Raw genomic sequence first — 24549 nt, forward strand, 5'->3', positions numbered from 1 at the left:
CTCTTCCCTCTTGCCCTGTAGTGGTGGCAAGTGGGTTTCATATTTGTGGGGTTGATGTCACCTTTGTATTGTCAGGTGACATCAAGCCCATGGCTTAGTAATAGAGAGGCGTCTACAAGACAACTATTCATTACTAATCCTATAATTATATTGTATTATATTATATTGTACTAATCCTATAATTATAAACACACAGCCAGAATAAAGTATTTTATTAGAAATATAACAAAACACACTTTCACTTTTTTATTTAAAAATAACAAACATAGTTATATTCACTTAATGCCTAATTCCACTGAATCCCTCATCTCCTGTAACAAAGCTAAAATAAAAAAACAATATCCATCACATGTCCGTCATGCTGTCCCACGCCATAATCCATGTCTGGAGAATTAATACTGTGCCAAGATGCGACCGTCCAGGCTGAGAATCACTAGGGAATGAGCAGCATCATTGACCGTCGGTGACATCATCGTGGTTACCAGGCTGCACTCCCAGCAGGGCTGAGCTGCAGTGATCTCAGCACTGTGGGAAAAAGTCAGTGATGAGGTCACCGCAGTTCAGTTCAGTGAGTTCACAGAAGATCACTGTGAGAATTTCTTACCCATGTCTCCTGTAAAAGACAAAGAATGATAAAAGAGCATATTCCTCACCTGTCCGGTGATAATTCATTCATGGGCCATGTCCTATGACAATCTGGGTGATTTGGATAGCGGTCACATGAGTGATGCAACCTTTATCCACACCAGACGGCTTACACAAAGACAAGAACATGATAATGCTCATAGAGTGTGTAGCGGTGATGCGAGAAAGGTCACCGGAGTTAATAGCTGTCTTTTACATGAGACAGGGGGTTCAGTGGATTATCTTCTAGTCGGACAGGTGAGGAATATGGTGTTTTATCATTTTTCTTTTATATGGGACATGGGCATCAATGAATTAGGTGTAAAAGTGAGTATAACTTTGTTTTTTTATTTTTATTTCAAATAAAGGAGACTGTGTCTTTAATTCAATTAATGAATGTTATGCTGGCTGTTTTATTTTACAATCTAACTATGGGGTTTGTAATGGGGGTGTCTTACAGATGCCCCTCCAATACTAACTCCTGGTCTTGATGTCTGCGGACATAAAACTGTAGAAATCAACTTCAACCCTTTTACCCCACTTGCCACCGCATCAGGGCAAGTGGGTAGAGCTGGGCAAAGCAATTAGATTCACCTTTTCTGGGGTGGCTACGGGCTGCTATTTTTAGACTGAGGAGGGCCAATATCCATGGCAAATTCCCAGTCGGAGAATACTAGCCCCCAGCTGTCTGCTTTAGCTTGGCTGGTTAACGAAAATGGGGGGGACCCCATGCCCTTTTTAATTATTTAAATAATTTTAAAAAATGACACGGGACCCCTCTATTTTTAATAACCAGCCATAATAAAGCTGACAGCTGGGGGCAGTAGCCCGCAGCTGTTGGTTTTGCCTGTGCTGGTTATCAGAAGTTGAAGAGACCCCAAATCATGTTTTTTAATTTACTTATTTATAGCACAGCTTTATTAATACTCTCATCATGCTTGCCTGTTCTTGCTTCTATCAGCAGGTGTAGGATGATGAGAGTAGTACTCTCATGTGCCATCGCCTGTGACTAGTGATGAGCGAATATACTCATTATTCGAGATTTCCCGAGCACGCTCGGGTGTCCTCTGAGTATTTGTAAGTGCTCGGAGATTTAGTTTTCCTTGCAGCAGATGAATGATTTACATCTGTTAGCCAGCTTGATTACATGTGGGGATTCCCTAGCTACCAGGTAACCCCCACATGTACTTATGCTGGCTAGTAGCTGTAAATCATTCAGCTGCGGCGATGAAAACTAAATCTCCGAGCACTTACAAATACTCGGAGGACACCCAAGCATGCTCGGGAATTCTCGAGTAACGAGTATATTCGCTCATCACTAGCGGTAACCTTTTTACCACTGGTCACAATGGCTGGCTCACATGATGTCATCTGACAGCATGGGAACTGCAGTTCTCTGACCAGTGGCAGCCAACTTACTGCTGATCAGAGCCACCAGTGTTTCTCGCGCAGTCACACAGATGACAGCATGGGAAACAGCCGACATTCAGGGTGTCAAAACAGAACTGTAATGCGGACTTCCTGAAGAAGTTTGTGCTTGGAGTTCATGCACGGACACTTGGTGTTCGGTACGGATCCAGAACTTTACTGTTCGGGTACGCCATCACGACTCCTATCAATCGTACATAAAAAATGTGCTTTAATACAAAATTTGCTAATGATTACAATAAATCAAAACAACTGTGTAGGTCAGTTTTGCCACACCAGTTTAAATTGTCATATTAGAAACAAATACAGTACATGCCACCCCAAAATTACGGGCAGACTGTTGCTGAATTATTCTTTTTGTCCTTCTTGTGAAGCTTCCCTGGCATTTCTAGTTAGCTTCATATATAAAGTTTTGGACAGAAGTTAAACATTATAATAGTGTCAATAAAGCATTTTAAACCAAAATGTGACAAGGGCAATGGATATGCTAGCATGATAAATAAAAACTGGAGATGAGCGAGCATTAAAATGATCGGATGCTTTTTACTTGAACCAAGCAATTTCTAATGCTCGGATGCTCATTTAGAATAACGAGTATAATGGGAGTCAATGCGAAATCCAAACATTTTTCCGGCAGACCCTCTAAGGAGGTCTGGGGACAGTAAAAATGTTGAAATGGATGGAATAAGTGCTGAATGGAATGAGAACAGCATGGGCCAGACCACTGGAAGCATCTCCCAGATTGCTGCGGAGAACAATGGTGTCACACTTTTACTCTACTTTAAAGACTGACAATAAAACACTGAAAATCAACGAGAAAATGTAGTTTACAGGGAAAAAATGTTGAGAAACATCATTCCTGTATAATGACTTGCATATAAGGTAACATTTATAAAGGATTTTTTAAAAATTACAATTTAACTAAACCAAAACTAAAATTTTTACTAACCTTTTTCTGACCTTAGACGTATCCATACGTCCAGGTGGCTTGGTACTTACCAACCTGGGACGTATGGATACGTCCAGGTGATTTTGCGCACAGAGACGCTATGCATGAACGATCACTGCCATGTGTCAGCTTATTCTGACAGCTGACACCTGGTACCTGGTGCGAGGAGCGGTCCTGCACCGCTCCCCAAATTTTAACCCCCTAAATACTGAGATCAAACTCGATTGCAGCATTTCAAGAGCAGGCAGATGAAAGAAAGCCCCTCTGCCCTTGGCCTGGAGACCCGATCGTTGACATGGTGACCTGATGACCTGATGAAGCAAGTTTGCCTGTCAGGGCAACGCTGACAACTTGCATAGCATAGGGATGTTCCTGCCTACAGTATATATAATAAATAAATATATTTTGTACTCATTAATATTTTTATGAAAAAAAATATATAAATAATAAAAGTACACATATTTGGTATTGCCCCATCCGGAACGACCTGACCTTTAAAACTGTACCACTAGGTCACTCCTTTAGTGCAGAGGTCCCCAACTCCAGTCCTCAAGGCCCACCAACAGGTCATGTTTTCAGGATTTCCTTTGCATTGCACAGGTGATGCAATTATTACCTGGGCAAGACTAAGGAAATCCTGAAAACATGACATGTTGGTGGGCCTTGAGGACTGGAGTTGGGGAACCCTGCTTTAGTGAACACAGTTAAAAAAAAAATACAAGGCAAAAAACAAAGCTTTATCATCATACTGCCGTACAAAAAGTGGAATAAAACGCAACCAAAAAAACGAATATAAATAAAAATGGTACTGCTGAAAAGTCATTTTGTCCCACAAAAAAACAAGCCATGAGAAAGCGCCAAAACAAGAAAAAAGATATAAATGTGGTTTCTCTGTAATCGTACTGACCCAATAAATAAAGATGTTATCATACACAAATGACATAAAAAAATAATTCCTGAATTATTGTTTTTTGCTCACTATACCTCACAAAAATCTGAAAATAAGAAGCGATCAAAAAATGTCATGTCCCCAAATATGGTACCAATAAATATGTCAACTCATCCCACAAAAAAACAAACCCTCACATCACTTTGTTGGCTGAAACATGAAAAAATTATAGCTTGCAAAATATGGTCATGCAAAAACTATTTTTTTAAATAAAAAGCGTCTTTTAGTGTGTGACAGCAGCCAAACATAAAAACCCAATATAAATCTGGTATCGCTGTAATCACAGTGACCCAAAGTCGACTAATCACTTAAACCGCCCCCAAAAAATAAATAAAACCAATTTTTCACCTGCTGATGAGTTGTTTATTTTACCTTCGAAAGATCGGAGTAAGGCTCGGCGCACATTTATCCTGCGATCTGCGATGAGCGCTTACACCATGTAAATCCCTCAAAAATGTGATTCAGACAGAACACCCCAATGGAATATTCCCTACAATGAGGCATATGGGAGCACTGTGAACGCCGTCTGGCCTATGATTCGGCAGTGTCCCGTCTTTTTAGGCGTGCATAAAAGTGCAGTAGACCACAGTTTTGTGCACTTCTGAAAAGAAGGACACCACTGAATAGAGGCCATATGGAGTCCAGAGTAACTCTGCTGCCTCATTATAGTGAATGCATCCTTTGGGGGTTTCATCTGAATCTCATTACTCAGAGATTTAGCTAGAAACCCCATTACACTCAGCGTAGAGGTCCGGATAAATGTGATACCAAATGTTGTGTAAAATGTTCCCAGTAAAAGCTTCAACTTAATTCACAAAAAAAGCAAGTCCACACTCAGGTCCATCATCTGTTAATGGAAATATAGGGGAATTCCACGCAACTGGTAGTACAAAGTCTCTGGAAAAGTGAAATGATTCCAAAAGAAATTTTGCGCTCCCAAATTCAAATGCCTCTCTCCCTTCTGAGCCCCAGTGTGTCTAAACCACATATACAGTTGTGCTCAAGAGTTTACATACCCCGGCAGAATTTTTGCTTTCTTGGCCATTTATCAGAGAATATGAATAATAACACCAAAACTATTTCTCCACTCATGGTTAGTGGATGGGTGAAGCCATTTATTGTCAAACTACTGTGTTTTCTCTTTTGAGATCATAATGACAACCCAAAACATCCAAATGACCCTGATCAAAAGTTCCCTTACCCCATTTCTTAATACCGTGTATTGCCCTCTCTAACATAAATGACAGCTTGAAGACTTTTGTGGTAGTTGTGGGTGAGGTTCTTTATTTTCTCAGATGGTAAAGAAGCCCACTCTCCTTGGCAAAAAGCCTCCAAGTTACTGTAAATTCCTGGGCTGTCTAGCATGAACTGCGCGCTTGAGATCTCCCCAAAGTGGCTCAATGATATTGAGGTCAGGAGACTGAGATGGCCACTCCAGAACCTTAACTTTGTTCTGCTGTAGCCAATGACAGGTCAACTTGGTCATGTGTTTTGGATCGTTGTCATGTTGGAATGTCCAAGTACGTCTCATGCACAGATTCCGGGCTGATAAGTGCAAATTTGCCTCCAGTGTTTGCTGATAACATGCTGCATTCATCTTTCCTTCAACTTTGACCAAGTTTCCTGTGCCTTTGTAGCTCACACATCCCCAAAACATCAGTGATACACATCCGTGCTTTATAGTAGAAGTGGTGTTCCTTTGGTTTTGACCTCTCTCCAAATGTAAAGTTTATGGTTGTGGCCAAAAAGATCAATTTTGATTTCATCACTCCAAATTACCTTGTTCCAGAAGTTTTGAGGCTTGTCTCTGTGCTGTTTTGCATATTGTAGGTGAGATACAGTACAGACCAAAAGTTTGGACACACCTTCTAATTTAAAGATTTTTCTGTATTTACATGACTATGAAAATTGTGCATTCACACTGAAGGCATCAAAACTATGAATTAACACATGTGGAATTACATACTTAACAAAAAGTGTGAAACAACTGAAATTATGTCTTATATTCTAGGTTCTTCAAAGTAGCCACCTTTTGCTTTGATGAGTGCTTTGCACACTCTTGGCATTCATTTTTTTTCCCACATTCCAAAAATTCCTGTGAAGCACCTGAAGGGTTAATAAACTTCTTGAATGTGGTTTTGAGTAGAGATGAGTGAATATTTAAACTATGATAGCTGATTTTGCAATATTTGCCAATTTATTCATTGAATATTCGACGAACATAGCCAAATGTCATTGGAGTCAATGGGAGGTTGAAAACAAATGCATACAAAACACCTTCAAACAAGCCCAAAAGCTGCCAAAACACATCAATGAGGGGCAGATACCAGGAAAGTTACCTCAACTGACCAACAATACAAATTTTAGAATGGCAGCAATCAGCCATGCATGAGGTATCAGGATCTTGGACAGCATTTCCAGCTTTGAATAGAATTTCAAATTAAGACAAGGTGGGTGAGGCATCGGTGTAGGCCTGCTGTGTTGGGAGCCCTGATACCACATGCAACAGCTCAACCTACTTTTATCTTCAGCCACACTCACGTGGCACAAAAATCAGTTTCCTAGACTACTATTGTCAGAAAAATGTAAGGATAGTAACATAGGGAGTTGACTCAGAGGAAGTGGAAGCCTGCCGGTCTCAGAGTCCTACTGCTACTGGAAACACACATGAAGGAGACCCAACCAAGAGTCTACACATTTGCAAAAATTAGTGGCAAACACCACCAAAGTGGCATCAATTGCAATAGAGTAGACCTAGTATAATGAGGACGGGCAACTCTTCCACAGCAGCCAACCCAGCAGATGGATTTGATACCCAATCACGAGTCTTTAAATTTAAAAAAAATTTGGTCTGACACCACCAAAGTGGCATTAATTTTATTAGAGAAGAAATAGTATAATAGGGACCAACACCTCTTCCACTACAGCCAACCCAGCAGATGGAGGCAAAACCACGTGTGTTCACATTTCCAAAAATTAGTGGCAGACTCTAGCATAGTGGCATCAATTTGACCAGAATACGTATAGCATAATAGGGACTAACAAGTCTTCCACTACAGCCAACCTAGCAGATGGAGACCCAATGAGGAGTCTTCAAATTTATATAATTAGGGGCAGACACCACCAACGTTGCATCAATTTCACCAGAGTAGGAATAGTATAATTGGAACTGACACCTCTTCCACTATAGCCAACCCAGCAGATGGAGACCCAACCAGGAGTATTCACATTTACCAAATTAGTGTTAACAGCAGCTGAAGCAGAAGCAGGCACAGATGCCCCACTAAAGATATCACAGCCTGAAATTACGCGAGATCAATGCAGCACACAAAAAACTACAACATCACCTAGTCTGTACAGCCTGCGATTGGGATGTAAAAATCCTTGGAGATCCATTACTTATCCATCTTGATGAAAGTTAGGCAGTCTACACTTTCAGGGGACAGGCGGGTGCGCTTATCCATCAGGACTCCACCAGCAGTGCTGAAGACACGTTCTGAGAGAATGATGGTTGCCAGGCAAGCTAAAACCTCTAAGGTGTGAGGTTTGAAGACCAAAATGTAAAAAGGTCCAAACCCTCCCTGATGGTATTGATATTGAGTTCTAGATACTTCTGCACTATCCTCTTCAGTAGTACACCATTTGTCAGACTTGGACTCTGTTGTGCTGGTGCACAAGCTGGTCTAAAAGATATGTCACAGGACTCGCAGAAATTGCTTCTGCCACTTACACTACTGCTGCTGCTGATGTTATGGTTGGAATTGAAATTCCAAAGTTTGGAAGTCTAGAGCTGCGATGCACACTGTTTGCCTCACTGCTGTCTTGGGGAAAACCTCTCTTAAGGTTGCATAAAAATGTGATTCGAGACTCGAGCATTTGTGGGACTCTTTCCTGGAAGCGAAGCATCTCGCAAAATTTACTCTTATAGCATGGATCTAACAGGATAGCAACCCAGTAGCCAGCACTATTTTGAATCATAACTGTACAGTGATCATGTAGCAGATAGTGCATCAAGAAGGCACTCATATGTCAGGCTTTTCCATGATGTCCAAGCCCATGCAATGTTGGAGGCTGTGTAACACTGATTCTTGTTTCCTCTGTCCCTCACATCAACTACAAACAACAGAGATGGAATGATTATCCTGTTCATCTCCTGACAGTTGCTCGCCCATCACTTCTTCCTCCTCCATTTGTTTCTCGGCTCTTGTCTTGTATAACTAGCTCGCCTCAATCTCAGTAATCCATCCTCCCTTGGCATCCATCTGTGTGATGACAGTCTGGAACTTAGAGACAATGTTATCCCTTCCGCATCCTCCTTTGCTTCCTTCACTTTCTTTGGGACCACCACCTCTTCCCGCAGGCTATTCAAAGTCTGCTCCAGCATGTAGATGACCGGAAAAGTGATGCTGATGATGGCATCGTCAGTGCTAACCATCTTATTAGACATTTCAAAACTGTGCAGAAGGGTGCAGAGGTCCTTAATCTGTGCCCACTCTGCATGGTCCAGGCTATACAACATGACATACTGCGACAGGGCTCATTGCTGTCACAGTCACTGCAACATGTGAAGAGTGAAATTCCACCATGTCAGCACATCGCATTTCAACTTGTTAACTGCCATGGACTTTGTATCGATGCAAGTCAATAACCTGAGGGGTGCAAATGGTGGAAGTGAGCACACAGCTTCCATGTTTTTTGCAGCAGCTCACCGAGGCCAGGATAGTGGCAGAGAAATTGCTATACCACCAGGTTGAGGACATGAGCCATGCAAGGCATGTGTGTGAGCTTGCTTTAGCGTAGGGCTGCCACCAGGTTCGCACCATTAACGGACATGGCCTTCAATGGATCAAGGTTCAGCGGAGACAGCCATTGCTCTTACTCGGCCTAAAGAGCTGTTTATAACTCTTTGGCTGTAGGACTGTGATCTACAAGACATACCAATTTTAAAACTGTCTGATTGCGGTGAGCCCTGGCTACACAGTACAAAGGTGGTGGGATTTCACTCTGCACTATTGCAACACAAGTTCCATCAAGGCAGAGGTTTGGGGGGCAGGTGGAGACGCTAGAGGAGGTGAAGGATGCAGAAGCAGTGGAGGAAGTGTGAAATAAAGAGGTTTGTTGTGCAAGACTTGGGGATTCCAAGACATGTGGAGCAGCCCATTACCTACCTACCCCAACAGCCACCAGTGTCACCCAGTGCCCAGTCAGCGAAATGTAATGTCCTTGGCCATGCTTACTTGTCCACGTGTCTGTGGTGAAATTCACCCTGGCAGACATAGATTTAGTCAACGAAAGGGTTATGTTGTCTGTGACATGCTTGTGTAGCATAGGAGCAGCTTTCTTAGAGAAGTAATGGCGATTGGGCAACTGGTATTGGGGTACGGCGATGACCATCATCTTTCAGAAACCATCTGTATCTACCAGGTAGAAAGGCAGCATTTCCGTGGCCAACAGATTGGAGATGGTAGAGTTCAACTTCTTAGCTTTGTCATGTGTAAGACAAAACAATCTTTTACATGACCACAACAGTGGGACCAAGGGCTGGCTGAAGTACTGAGATAAGACAGAGTACAGTGAAATGGACCGTCAGTGAGATGCAGGCGAGATGTTACGATGGATTGATAAAGTTGTGGTGGGCTCTTTATCAGATTGGTCAAAAACAGCAGGCATGTCCGCTTCCATTACAGCTGATAGGCTCTCACTCAGCCTGATTTGAGCGGGTAAAGAACCGGAGGTTCTGTGGTTAGAGACCTGCATGATAATACTTGGCATGTTGACAGAAGAGTAGGAGGAAGCAGCAGATGCAGTTCATGGGATGGCTGATGCTTGTTTAGGTCTGCTTGTCCACATTATATCGCAGTGGGATTGCCAGAGTAACACATGTTGATTGCATATGTTAAAGTTCATGCACGTAGTAGTCAAATTATTGCACTTTTTTCCTCTACTCAGTTTTTTTTGCAAAGTTGGCAGAAAACATGAGTTGGCTTATCCTTTGCGGTGTCAAAAAAGGCTAAGGCTAGGCAACCCTTGCTGCCACTGTGAGTTGCAGACCCAAAAAACGCTGCTGGCCACAGCCACGGTTGTGGCTGAGGATGAAGAGCTTGTCATGGTTGCATCACTCTGTATCTGCGCTGTATGGTGCAAATTAACCTTGTGGTCTTCCTCCACCTCCACTGATGACCTACTCAGCTACATGCCTCTGGGTTCACACCAAGTGGGATCTACAACCTTATCATCATCCTCTCTGCCTGGCCTAAAACTACAGTACAGTTCGTGTGAGCCTCATAAGATATCTGAGTCTCATTAGGATCACCTCTTCCTCCAGGGGTTAACATCTGCAGATGGGGGTCAAGATGCGGCTCAGACCCTAGTCTGTCCTGCCCAGGATCCAAGCTAAAAAATTTTGAGCATCTGTGCAGATGATTTCCTCCTCTTGACTCTGTGAATCTTTGGAGTACACTTCTGATGCTCATGGCACAGAATGTGTAAACAGCTCTGCAGACTCATCCATCTGTAGTTCCCTACAGTCAGTTGGAAGGTTGGGGAGTTGTGACGCAGGAGGAAGTAAGGGTAATTGGGGTGCCACTTCTGTGGACTGTATTGTGTGTGATGTTGAGGTGGAGGAAGAGGAGGAGAGGCCACTTGAAGCTGCGTTTGCCATGCACTCGAGCACATTCTCTTTCTTAATCTCATCAACAAGTAGTACCACTGTGTGCCTGCAAAAGAAAGAGAGTGGAGTAGCCCATCCAGTAACAGAAGTTGTCAGTTGTGTTTGGATAGGACATGATGGTGTTGGTTCACTAGTGCTTTCACTAACATTACCATCTACACCACGTGCACCTTGAACGCTAAGTGTATTCTCCTACCACCACGACCTCGGTATTTTCCAGTCATGTCGCTCAGATAGTGTGGTAGGAGCAAACTATTTACAACAAAAAATTAGATTTTTTTCTCTGCAACAGCTCTGCACACAGCTGAATTTCAGTGACACTAAATGACAATGTAAAATATGGCATGCTGAATCACATTAGTAAAAGAAAGTTTTTTTTAGTGTGTTAGTGTGGATGAGGCCTGTATAATGTAGAAGATATGCTCCATACAATTTCAAACTGAGATCTTCCCTAGTGTATCACGTTTGTTACAGAAGAAAGTATTGTTTTACTGTGAAAGAGGCCTGTATAACATAGAAGATATGCTCCAAATAATTTCAAAGTGAGATTTACCCTACTGTATCACATTAGCAACAGAAGAAAGAATTGTTTCAGTGTGGATGAGGCCCTTATAAGAAAGAATATATGCTCCAAATAATTTCAAACCTAAATATTACGTTAGTAACAGAAGAAAGTTTTTTAGTGTGTTGGTGGCCTGTATAACATAGAAGATATGCTCCAAAAAAATTCAAACTGAGATCTCACCTAGTGTATCAAGTTAGTAGGAGAACAAAGTATTTTTTTGTGTGGATGAGTCCTGTATACAATAGAATATATGCTTCAAACAATTTCAAACTCAGATCTAGCCTGCTGTATCACATTTGCCACAGAACAAATAAATGTTTACACTACATGTGCTCTGCACACAGCTGAATTTCAATGCAACAAAATGAGAAGGTGGGAGAGAAGGTGGGATATTGCGTGCTGTTCCACATTTGCAACAGAAAAAAATATTTTTTTTTACTCCGCAACGGCTCTGCACAAAGATGAATTTTACTGCCACTAAATGAGAAGGTGGGATATGGCATACTGTATCACATTTAGCAACAGATTTAAAAAGGTTTTTTACTCTGCAACAGCTCTACACAAATATGAATTTCACCGCCACAAAATGAGAAGGTTGGATATAGCGTGCTTTATCACGTTTGTAACAGAAAAAAAATAGTTTTTTTTTTACTCTGCAACAGCTCTGCATAAAGATTAATATCACCGCCATTAAATGACAAAGTGAGATATGGCATGCTGTATCACGTTTAGCAACAGAAAAAAATAGTTAATCTGCAAAAGCTCTGCACAAAGATGAAGTTCACCACCACTAAATGACAAGGTGAGATATGACGTGCTGAATCACGTTAGCAACTGAAAAAAGTAGGTTTTTTTTACTCTGCAACAGCTCTGCACACATAAAGTTCTGTGGCACTAATTGACAAGGTGACATATGCCTTGCTGAATCACATTTAGCAACTGAAAAAAATGATTTTGAAAGGTCTACTCGTGCATGGAGCACAATAGAAGCAATGAACAACACACTTTTATGAAATGTGCCTTGCTGTCTTTGTCTGTGGACCTCACTATTGGCACAAGAAAAAAAAAATCTGCTGGAAGGTTGATTTCACAGCCACAAACCCTAGCTATCTATACGATCTCACTTACAAAAAAAACGCCTAGCTAATTTGCTAAAATCTATCAGCACCCAGGACGAGCATCAGGAGCAGCCTCTCTGCACTGACAAAATGGGGCTAAAACAAGATGTTTGCTCTTTATACAGAGAGGGACATGTGATTTCTGCAGCCAATGGTACAAGCTGTTGTATCTGGACATTGTCGATGTTTCCTGCGCCCTAATTGACTAGCCACAATGTGCATACTTAAAGTTAGAAAACATTTTTTTAGAATCACATCGCTCCTCTGAGCTCTCCCCACCCCCTCCACTCATCATACACCACCACTATCCTAGCTGAAGTGCTACAAATACTTTAGTGTCAACACAAGTATTTTCTCGCACTTTTACTGAATGTTATAGATTTTTTGAAAATTTGCTCGTGTTTCCAAGCACGAATCCAAATGTCCCATATGCATGCCGAATTTATGCTTGGCAATTGTTTTCCAAACATATTCACTCATCTCTACTTTTGAGCATCTTGAAGGGTGCATTTTTTAGAATGGTGTCACTTTGGGGTATTTCCTGTCATATAGACCCCTCAAAGTCACGTCAAATGTAATATGGTCCCTAAAAAATGGTTTTGTAAATTTTGTTGGAAAAATTAGAAATCGCCAATTTTTAAACCTTATAACTCCCTAAGAAAAAGAAAATTATTTAACAAATTGTGCTGAGGTAAATTAGACATGTGGGAAATGTTATTTATTAACTATTTTGTGTGACATATCTCTCTGATTTAACCCCTCTCCGACATCGGGCATACATTTACGCAAATGTTGAACTCCCTCCCTTTGATGTGGGCTGCGGCGGTGAGAACACATCTTTCCCGGTACATGTCAGCTGTTTTGAACAGCCGAAGTGCCCGGTAAAACTGTGGGTGGAATCGCGATCCACCCATTGCAATTAACCTGTTAAATGCTGCTATCAAATGCTGACAGCGGTAACTGATTCATGCTTCCGGCCATCAGGCTGGAAATCAGCCCACCGATGACCCCCATCACATGATTGCAGGTCTCTGTTTCATTGGCATGACAACTAGAGGTCTCCTGGAGACCTCTATGGTTGTCAATGCCAGCTTGCTGTGAGCGCTGCCCGGTGGTTGGTGCTCATTGCAAGTGAGTAATTCTACTACATAGAGGTGATCTGATCATCGCCTCTATGTAGCAGAGCCGATCGGGTTGTAGCAGCTTCTTGTGTCCCATGGAGACTACTGTTGCATGCCAAAAGTAAAAAAAAAAGTGTTATTAAAAATATAAAAAAATACAAAAATATAAAAGTTCAAATCACCCCCCCTTTTGCCCCATTCAAAATAAAACAATTACAAAAAAATCAAACATGCACATATCGCCGTGTTCAGAATCACCCATTCAATCAATAAAAAATAAGGATTTACCTGATCGCTAAACGGCGTAGCGATAAAAAAAAGTCAAAACGTCAGAATTACTTTTTTTGGTCTCTACTATATTTTAATTAAAATTTAATAATGGGCTATCAAAAGATCGTATCTGCACCAAAATGGTATCATTAAAAATGTCAGCTCGGCATGCAGAAAATAAGCCCTAACTCAACCTGAGATCATGAAAAATGGAGATGCTACGGGTATTGGAACATGGCGCAATTTTTTTTTTAACATAGTTGGGAATTTTTTTCACCATGTAGATAAAAAAGAACCTAGACATGTTTGGTGTTTATGAACTCGTAATGACCTGGAGAATCATAGTGATAGGTCAGTTTTAGCATTTAGTGAACCTAGTAAAAAAGCCAAACAAAACACAAGTGTGGTATTGCACTTTTTTTGCAATTTCGCCGCACGTGGATTTTTTTCCCCGGTTTCTAGTACATGATATGGTAAAACCAATGGTGTCAAAAGTACAACTCACCCACAAAAAACAAGCCCTCACATGGCCATATTGACAGAAAAACAAAAATGTTATGGCTCTGGGAAGGAGGGGAGCAAAAAACGAAAACACAAAACCGAAAATACCTCTGGGGGTTAAGGGGTTTAGAGCATTCAAAGTTTGAAAATTGAAACATTTTTCAAATTTTCATCAAATTTCCATTTTTTCACAAATAAACGCAAGTCATATCTAAGAAATTTTACCACTATCATGAAGTACAGTATGTCATGAAGAAACAATCAGCAACAGTTTAAGTAGGACCAAAAGCAGGAAAGTTGTGATGAATATGGCATCATCGCCACTCACCATCTTTGTGGAGTCCTCAAAGTCTTGGAGAACCATGCAAATGTCAGACATCCATGCCCACAGTTGTTATATGTGGAGGCTGACCAAAATGGCGACGAGCATGTTGGAGCTGGTATTCCACAACTGGCTTTTGCTGCTCACAAAGTCTTGCCAGCATTTGCAGTGTGGTGTTCAAGCATGTGGTCATGTCGCACACCACTTGGTGGCACTTGCATGTGCTTCTCCAGCACTTCCAAAGCAGCGGTAGCTGTATGGGTGCTGACATGGCATACCTTGCCCAGATTTGACAGAGCTTCTGGTGATGTTTTAAGAAACCACTGAAATAAAAATTTGAGCACATTGGCCAAGCATGGTACATGTGTGAGGTTGCCGCACTTCACAGCCGCCACCAGGTTACATACATTACCACACCTGACCATGTCTGGTTAGAGGTTCAGCAGCGAGAGCCTCAGATCTGTCAGGTCTGTTATACTTTGCTAAAGCAGTGCTGCAGAGCTTCCAGCTTCCAGCTGTTGTGGACAACGCGCTGTGAGATAACACATTGGAGATGGAGGATGAGGGGGAGCAGGAAGGGGTGCAGGAACCGGCGTAGGAGGTGTAGGAAACCCAGATAGAAGTAGGAACAGCAATCCTTGGCATTAGCAGCATATGTGCCATGCCAGGGTGAGACTTGGCTCCAGCTTCCACAATGTTCACCCAGTTTACCTCCAGAGAAATGTAGCATCCCTGGCCACAAGCGCTGGTCCATGTGTCGGTCATTGTGTGGACAATCCCAGTAAGTGCATTGGTAAGGGCATAGGTGATGTTCCTGAACACCTCTGCTGGATCGAGTACCAAAGGATGGCTGCTGCCATGAGTCGGCGGAAGTCATCTGTGTCTGCAAGCCTAAACAGCATCATTTTATCTGCAAAGAATCTCAAAATGTGCTTGCTTAGCATTTGGGAGGCTCAGAACTTTCCTTTTTGTTCCAAGGCCTGGGGTACGGACAGCTGAACGCTGTGCTGGGACAAGGATTTGGAAGTGCTTGATGGTGCCTCAGAATGTGAAAGGACAGGTACAGGGCGGCAGGCATCTACACGAGTGTCATGACAATGGATTGGTAAACACCTAGCACAGAGGAAGAGGCAGTGGTTATACTCATGGGCACCAATTGTGGATCCAGGTGTTCGGCCCACCAAGTCAGGGGCTTAGAGGGCAGCATGGTGTCGCAGTGGTTAGCACTGCAGCCTTGCAGCGCTGGGGTCCTGGGTTCTAATCCCACCCAGGACAACATCTGCAAAGAGTTTACATGTTCTCTCCGTGTTTGCGTGGGTTTCCTCCGGGCACTCCGGTTTCCTCCCACATTCCAAAGACATACTGTGTAGGATCACTGGTATCCTGGGAATTGACTTGGTGGAAGGAAGGAGGACCAGGGTGAAGATTGAGTGATCCAGACTTTTGGGAGGTGAGGCTGGAACATGTGGAAGACTGGGTGGTGCTGCCAAGCACGCTGAAAGCATTATCTGCTATCCATTCGACCACTTGTTCGCAGTGGTATGGCTTCAGAAGAGGTGTCCCGTGTCTCCCTGCAAAACATTTTGTGAAATGTAGCAGGATCTTTAAAAAAGTTAAACCACCGGAATTTTACACAAAGCACATTCAACTGTATGGATGACAATGGTCAGTTTTTGGAACCAAAAATTCTATGAACTGTAGCAAGACAAGCGGTTTTTCAAAATTTTAAACCACTGGAACGTTTCTCAAAGCATGTTAAACTGAATGGAAGACAATATAGTTAATTTTTTCACTAACAAAAATGTGGTCACATGCAGTAGCTACAGTATATATTTAGCAACAGACTGCAAAGCTCTAAGCCCTGCCAAGAGGCTGTATTCAGCCACTCTCTTTGCTGAAGCAGTTGTCCTTAGGCTAAATGAATGTATCACATAGAAATAGAAAAACCATAAGATTAAAATGACTTTTAGGCTATGATCACACGCTGGGGATTTTGCTGCGGATCCGCAGCGCTTCCGCAGCTGCGTGTCGCAGCAGTTTCCCATGCATTTACAGTACAATGTAAACCTATGTGAAACGCAATCCGCAGTGCACATGCTGCGAAAAAAATGCGTGGAAACGCAGCGGTTTACATTCCACAGCATGACAATTCTTTGTGCGGAATCCACAGCGGTTTTACACCTGCTCCATAATAAAAAACCGCAAGTGTAAAACCGCAGTGGAATCCGCACAAAAACCACGGTAAATCTGCGGTAAATCCGCAATAAATCCGCAGGAAAAACGTGCTGTTTTTGCCCTGCGGATTTATGAAATCCGCTGCGGAAAAATCCACAGAGGATCATTCTATGTGTGCACATACCCTTACTATGGTGGTTCAGCATCAGTTCAAGTAGCATTACCAGAGGACTCTGATTAATGAAACTGTGCACACACAGGCCTGGACAACTACTCTCTCTCCGTAATCACAACTATCACTGAGCTGTGCAATGGTGTCAGTGAGCAGAGCATTCAAACCACCAACCAATGCTCGACAAGTGCCAAGCATATCCGAACACCCAGATACTCCGGGTATCACTGAGCAGGTTCAGTCATCACTAATAAAAACCCATATGTCGAAAAAAAATGTGGGAACTGCTAAGCAGCAGCAATACTATCAGTGCCCCTGACAACAACAGACTGTAGCAGTACCAAACACAGGACACACTTGGCCTTCCTCAGGTAAACAGTTTTGTGGGGAAGTAGCAAAGGGTGTAGTAGAATATCTGTCCCACCACTCATCTTCATAACAGCAGGATGATGTAGCCTCTGCCAGGAACATCATCTGCTCCATACGACTAAATTTTGCAAAGAGCGGAATTTAGATTCCGTCAATGACACATTTCTATTCTGTCTCATGTTCTTCCATACTATAGCAGCACTGGGCTAAGATAAAAACCTCTTTCAGTTGATTCATTGGAGGAGATTAACAGTCAGCTTTTGTTCCCAAATGACAAGTCGCCAGAGGTAAAGGTGAACAAGATTTTACAGCTAAGCTGTGTTGCTCTGAGAGCCTTGATGATATATGCAATGGCAGAGGTACTATCCCTTTGAGCCAGGGAAAGTCAGAAGGGTGGGCAAGAAGCTCAGACTATTTATCACACCAAAACAACTGTCAGCTGAATCAGGCATGACGATGATGATGATTCTGTAGTGAATATGACCAGGGACCCAACCATAACTCCCGAGTGATAGACATAGCTGGTAACATGTGGCTTAAAGTTCCTCTGTGGCAAAATCAGCTTTTTCTGAGGTGAGGTCTGGAGCAAGTGTTGCCACTTGTGCTGTTGGTGGAAGATGTTAAACAATGCCTGAAAGGTCTGGTCATGGTGGTGGCAAGTCAAACTTGCGGGCATCTCATGTGAGGGAGTTCTTTGTACACGTTGCAGCCTGATGACTCTTTGTCAGTCTGCAGGCTCTGCAAGAGTAAAGTATGCCTTGAACATGCCAGTTGAATGGACTAGGAACTATGGCTCTCCGTCAGCACATTAAGTGACATGTCTGGCTCATTTGGCAAAGTCCAGATGGCAAGCAATCAGAGCAAACGTCACGTTGTCCTCCTCCTCCTTTTTGCACTGCTTGTCTTTCTGTCGGCCAAGTCGGACCCTCAAATACTACTTGGTTGGTGTCATCATCAACACCATCATCATTGTCATTAACTATTGTCATCCACCATTACTGCTTTCCATACTTCGATAACGCTTTCTCCTCCTTCTGTATCATGACAGCAACTGCATGCCTGATTATGTAAGGAGGAAATAAACTTATTCTAAAAATTATAAACTAGTTTGTGAATTAAACTTTCACTTGGTCAAGTTGCTAGTGGTGCAGTCACAGCTGTTCCACCTTGTAGAGTCTGCAGCCTTTCAAGAAGTGATGTAATGCACTCAGCCTCACTGAGCACTTGTAGAAAGGGGTTGTCATGCTGCTGCAAAGCAGATGGGTGCAGGCATCACTAGATGGCAGTATAGTGGAAGCATGTCTGCACCTAAACAGAGCTAACCTACAGTGAAGCAGTGAGTCTACCACAGGTGGCAGAATAGTCAAAACAAGCTGGGTCAAATTCTAGATTGTAGCGCAGTACTAAATGGAAAAAGCAAACTCGCGGTCAAGCCAAGGGGTCGAGACAAGCCAAGGGGTCAGTAACGGTCTGGAGCAGATAAGACAAAAGACAAAGGACAGAAACAGGTCAGGATACCAGCCAAGTCAAACCAGGGAGTCTGTACACTAAGGGTACCGTCACACTATACGATTTACCAACGATCACGACCAGCGATACGACCTGGCTGTGATCGTTGGTAAGTCGTAGTGTGGTCGCTGGAGAGCTGTCACACAGACAGCTCTCCAGCGACCAACGATGCCAAGGTCCCCGGGTAACCAGGGTAAACATCGGGTTACTAAGCGCAGGACCGCGCTTAGTAACCCGATGTTTACCCTGATTACCAGCGTAAAAAAAACCAAACAGTACATACTTACATTCCGGTGTCTGTCCTTTGCCGTCTGCTTCCCGCACTGACTGACTGCCGGCCGTAAAGTGAAAGCACAGCACAGCGGTGACGTCACCGCTGTGCTCTGCTTTCACTTTACGGCCGGCAGTCAGTGAGTGCGGGAAGCAGACGGCAAGGGACCTGACGAACACCGGAATGTAAGTATGTACTGTTTGTTTTTTTTATATTTACGCTGGTAACCAGGGTAAACATCGGGTTACTAAGCGCGGCCCTGCGCTTAGTAACCCGATATTTACCCTGGTTACAAGCAAACGCATCGCTAGATCGGTGTCACACACACCGATCCAGCGATGACAGCGGGAGATCCAGCGACGAAAGAATGTTCCAAACGATCTGCTACGACGTACGATTCTCAGCAGGTTCCCTGATCGCTGCTGCGTGTCAGACACAGCGATATCGTATGGATATCGCTGGAACGTCACGAATCGTACCGTCGTAGCGACAAAAGTGCCACTGTGTGACGGTACCCTAAAGGGAAACACTGAGTCAAGACGGGAACAAGGGAAAACAGAGACACAGGTTCAGACAGCAAATGCAGCAGGACAAATCAAAGCAATCAGAGTCAGCTACAGCAGCACTAGGCAGAAACTATAACTGACATGATCAGCAGGACATAGCAGGGATAAATAGCAAACCTGAGAGCAGACTGAGGCTGAGAAAAGTTAACCCTTGACGTGATCTGACAGAAAAAAGGGAAGACAGGACTCAAAACCCGGTCTGGATCATGACAGGGGTGCATACTATCTGTTCTCACATAAAGGAGAACAGAGATTACTAACTTAACTTGTCTTTGAGCTCCAAAGTGCACAGCACTGTCGATAATTAGAGTGGCAACTATGGAAGGGGCAATACATGAGTTTCACTAGGTTAGGTGTTGAGTCAACTGGGAGCAACATCTGTTTCCAATGCCATGAGGTGGTTATCTGTCTTTTTCCACACTTTCTCCTCACCATGCTCAACTGACATGATCCCATCCCCAACAGACATAGGGCACATAATTGATTTCACACATGACCTCATTCTTTTTGCTCATGCAAGCTAAAGCATTGCCAATGGGTTTTACAGCTTGAAATACACCGCCAGACATCTCCTTTCCTGTCATGTCCGAATTTTCTATAGTTCTGCATTTGCTGCTGAATCTGCATAGCCATGACAGCCACACATCTTCTAACTGATTGCCCATTGTGTTTTATAATCATACACTGTACAGCTGATAAGAAACATATTATCTTGAGGGTAAAAAAGCATGAAACAGATCCCATAGTAGGATAGTAGGACTTATGTTTGGAAAGACTTGGTGACAAGCCATTGCTTCTTCACTTTGAGAACAGCTAGCCTGCTCCTGCTCCCTAAAAAAATTAATAAGAATGGCTTCATAAAAAGTCTTTTAAAATGATTAATCATTTTGTGAATAGCAAACCTGTTGTGGGTCTCAATAAAGAGATATTTGTTTCATTTCTAGTTGAGAAGTTATTACTTTTCATGTTCAAAACAGTGCACTTTTTATCTTCCCAAGTAAAAGTTGCCTTATGAAAAATCTATTGCTACTGTGATGCTAGTCACAACCCACGGCCAGGACTTGAATCAGCGCAGTCAAACATTCAGGGGTCAATACCAAAAGATCACATAGTAAATCAAGGGAAAATACATCGTAAGTCGTAAGTCAGGTCAGATACCAGGGTCAGAATGAAAAAGAAATAGCGGATAAACAAAGTGGCAACAACAAACAGGTAGTCTGAACATGGTCCAAAGGTCAGCAGCAGAATATCAGATACAAAGGGGCGATGACAAACAGGTAGCCTGAACACGGTCCAAATGTCAAGCTTAGAAAACCATTTCGCCCCCCCTTAAGCTGATTATAGAGGTCGGGGATAAGTGGAAGCATGTAAGTATTCTTAACTGAAATTTTGTTCAGTTCACGGAAATCGAGGCAAGGACACAGGCCACCGGACTGAACGTGATAGAGAAATTGAATCTAGAGAAAAATAAGCTACTTTATTTAGCAAATATTAAATCTCTTGATACTCACCCTAGCAGGGAAAATGTTTGCACTCCCAGTGAGAAAAAGCCACAGATTCTCCCATTTGCATGCCTGTGTACAAACACCAGCAGGGCAATCATTTACCCTTAATAAGAGTATAATTTTTGGACCATTTATACAATTTAAGGCAATTTAAATGGCAGCAATTAGTAAATAGGCGGCTGGTTACTATCAATGCCCATCCGTTTTCCGCTAATCAGATTGGTTGAGTTGCACTACAAAGCTCAAACAGGTTGAATAGAAATCTAGGAGACCTCAGCATATTAATCATGTATTGTTTATAGAGTCTTTCAGTAATGCCATAAGCATACTTAATTCTAGAGAAAGTTCGGCAAAGTCGGCAAATTCCACATGATCCGTTAATTTCTAGTCTTTAGCTAATGCAAAAACTTATAATTACTGTGCTAACCAGAGATTGAGATTATATGTAGTATATTTCTTAGCAATGAACAAGTCTTTAAAAATTCAAACTCACTAAACTTCTAGAAATTTTCCCCAAAAATGATTGGCTAATAATTTTGCAGCAAACCACAAGTATTCTTTTCCATTAGAGTAGAAATATGAGGAGGTGTTGTTGGGTGTGGGATAGAGCTTGAGTGACAAAGGCTTGAGATCATTCATAATTCTTCTGCCTCATTTGCATATCAATTCAAATGCTGATCTCTCAGTAATTGAATGGATTGGCCATGTAAAGATATTATGGGATTTGTCTTTGAAGAAGCTCTTTGTTCATATAAATGGTCTGGGATGCGAAATCCTGCTGGTGGATTCCCTTTAAATGCTACTTACATGCATACTACACCTATATCTGCAGGTAAATAACATTTATGGCCATGGCAGGTTCCCTTTACATTTTAATATTTTCTCAACTACTGGACAGGACTGGGCACAATCTCACTTCCATTTATAATTTGGGTCTAGGTGGTTAATTTACATTTCCCAGCTACCAGTTTTGTTTAAGCAATCTGCTCTATTAAAGATTTACTAGCCCAAAAAATGCTGGATTTCATTCATTGCGCACAAGCCAAATAAGGATACTCATACAGGACATATTGCAGATTTTAAAATCATTGCCATAAAGGTATTGCTGTGACTACCAGCTATACCATATAGCTGAAAGTGCTTTTTGGCATTGGAGCCTTAAACATCATGTGCGTCCAGTGAAACAAAATCCATTTTTATGGATTATTTGAGCTTTATGAGTAGCCAAAGATAATACATTACCTTTACCATTCCAGTGTTCCACTTATTTGGAGCCATTAGCTACATATTTTCTGGGTCTTTAAAGCTGTGGGGGCTTTAGCTAACTCACAGTAACAGCACATGCAAAAGCAGCAGTGCCACACAGCATGGTTTATTAAACTTATAATAAAGTTAATGTGCTGACGGATGGACTACTCAGGCTGTCATCTGAATCATAAGTCACAATGTGCAATTGACTTTAAGTTTATTTTGGCTCGAAAATATGTTCTCCGACTGGCATGAAGGCAATACCAAATATGCAACTTACTGTATTCCACAATAAACAAAGGATACTAAAATGCTCTGTAATTATTTTATTTATTGGATAAACGTCCAATGCTCTAGATTTTAAAAAATATGTAGAGTGATATTATAGGTATGTCGAAACAGTGATCTGAAAATAACTGTATTTACTCTAACATGCAGTATTTTTTCTAAGAAGCCATCCACAGATTGAAGAATAATGATCAACAGGGTTATAGTCAAACATCAATTTATTTAGTGCTGGCAAAATCCACCTTAATTTACATTGTGATACATTTCCATACTATTACAGTGAAGGTCCATTAGCTGGAGATACAGATACAATTCATTTGGGGCAGGCAAAATCCACCTTTATTTACATCAGTGTTCCCCAACTCTGGTCTTCAAGAGCCACCAACAGGTCATGTTTTCAGGATTTCCTTAGTATTGCACAGGTGATAATTCCATCGCCTGTGCAATACTAAGGAAATCCTGAAAACATGACCTGTTGGTGGCTCTTGTGGACCGGAGTTGGGGAACACTGATTTACATTATGATACATTGAAAGCATTGTTAAAGGGTAATCTCATCTAATATACAGCTCTGGCAAAAATGAGGAGACCACTGCAAAATGTCAAGTTTCTCTGATTTTTCTCTTTATAGGTATATTTTTGAGTAAAATGTAAATTGTTCATTTATTCTATAAACTTCTGACAACGTCTCCGAATTTCCAAGCAATAAATTTTGTATTTTTTTTCCCGAAAAGTAGAAATGGTCAAAAAAATTTTTAAAAAACGGTGCTTTCAGACCTCAAATAATGCAAAGAAGACAAGTTCATAATCATTTAGAAACAACAATACTAATGTTATAGGAAGAGTTCAGAAATCAATATTTGGTGGAATAACCATGATTTTTATTCACAGCTTTCATGCGTCTTGGCATGCTTTCCACCAGTCTTTCACACTGCCCCTGGTGCAAACATTTAAGCAGTTCTTCTTTGTTTGATGGCTTGTGACTATCCATCATCCTCTTGATTACATTCCAAAGGTTTTCAATGGGGTTCAGGTCTTGAGATTGGGCTGCCCATGACAGGATTTCGATGTGGTGGTCTCTTAATTTTTGCCAATGCTGTATATGGCACATTCAACGTATATGCTATGAATTTATAATAGATGTGGCTCCCAAAAGTGAGACCTGTATGTATCTTGAGTATAGTGCCCCAACATGCATTGCTCTCAACCAAGGGATAGAAAGAGGTTCCATTCATTTGCATACAAATATTGACCAGCAAAGAACAGCACGTGACAAGGTCCCATTCTTGAGACAGATATGGATCTTATTAGTGGGATCTGTATTTACTACTATTCATATACGGCATATCTTTTTTAGGTGTTACATGTATTGGCAATACTATTTTTTCGTTATATAGGCTGGATACAGTAATGCGCAGGCCATCAATATGTGATTGGTGGACATCCAACTCAAGAACTCAGCAAAATAAGGGGCCAACACAGCCAATCAGCAAAAAGATGGGACCAACACACTACTGCTCAGCCCAATTGTAGCAAGATGTCTCCATGCACATGTATCGTTTTATGTCATTGTTGCTGTGAATTCTGCTTTTGGGCTCCCTCCGGTGGTTGTAGGTGGTAATGCAGTTGTCCCAGGGCTGCAGTCATGGTCAGGTGTTTCTGCTGATTGCAATTCTGACTGGGGTATTTAGGTTTGCAGGATTCATTAGTCCTTGCCAGTTGTCAATGGTTCTTGGGAGGTGTTGGACCTCTGTCTGGTTTCTCCTGCTTAGCTGCCAATTCAGCAAAGATAAGTGTCTGTTTTTTTTTTCTATGGCACACATGCTGTGTGCTGGATTTTTCATTGTATTTCTGCTCTGTGTGTAGGATTCTCTGGAGTTGCAGATATACGTTCAACGTCTTTAGTTAGATGGAGGAATTTTTTGTATAA

This window comes from Ranitomeya imitator, chromosome 1, assembly GCF_032444005.1.
Source record: "Ranitomeya imitator isolate aRanImi1 chromosome 1, aRanImi1.pri, whole genome shotgun sequence".
NCBI lineage: Eukaryota > Metazoa > Chordata > Amphibia > Anura > Dendrobatidae > Ranitomeya > Ranitomeya imitator.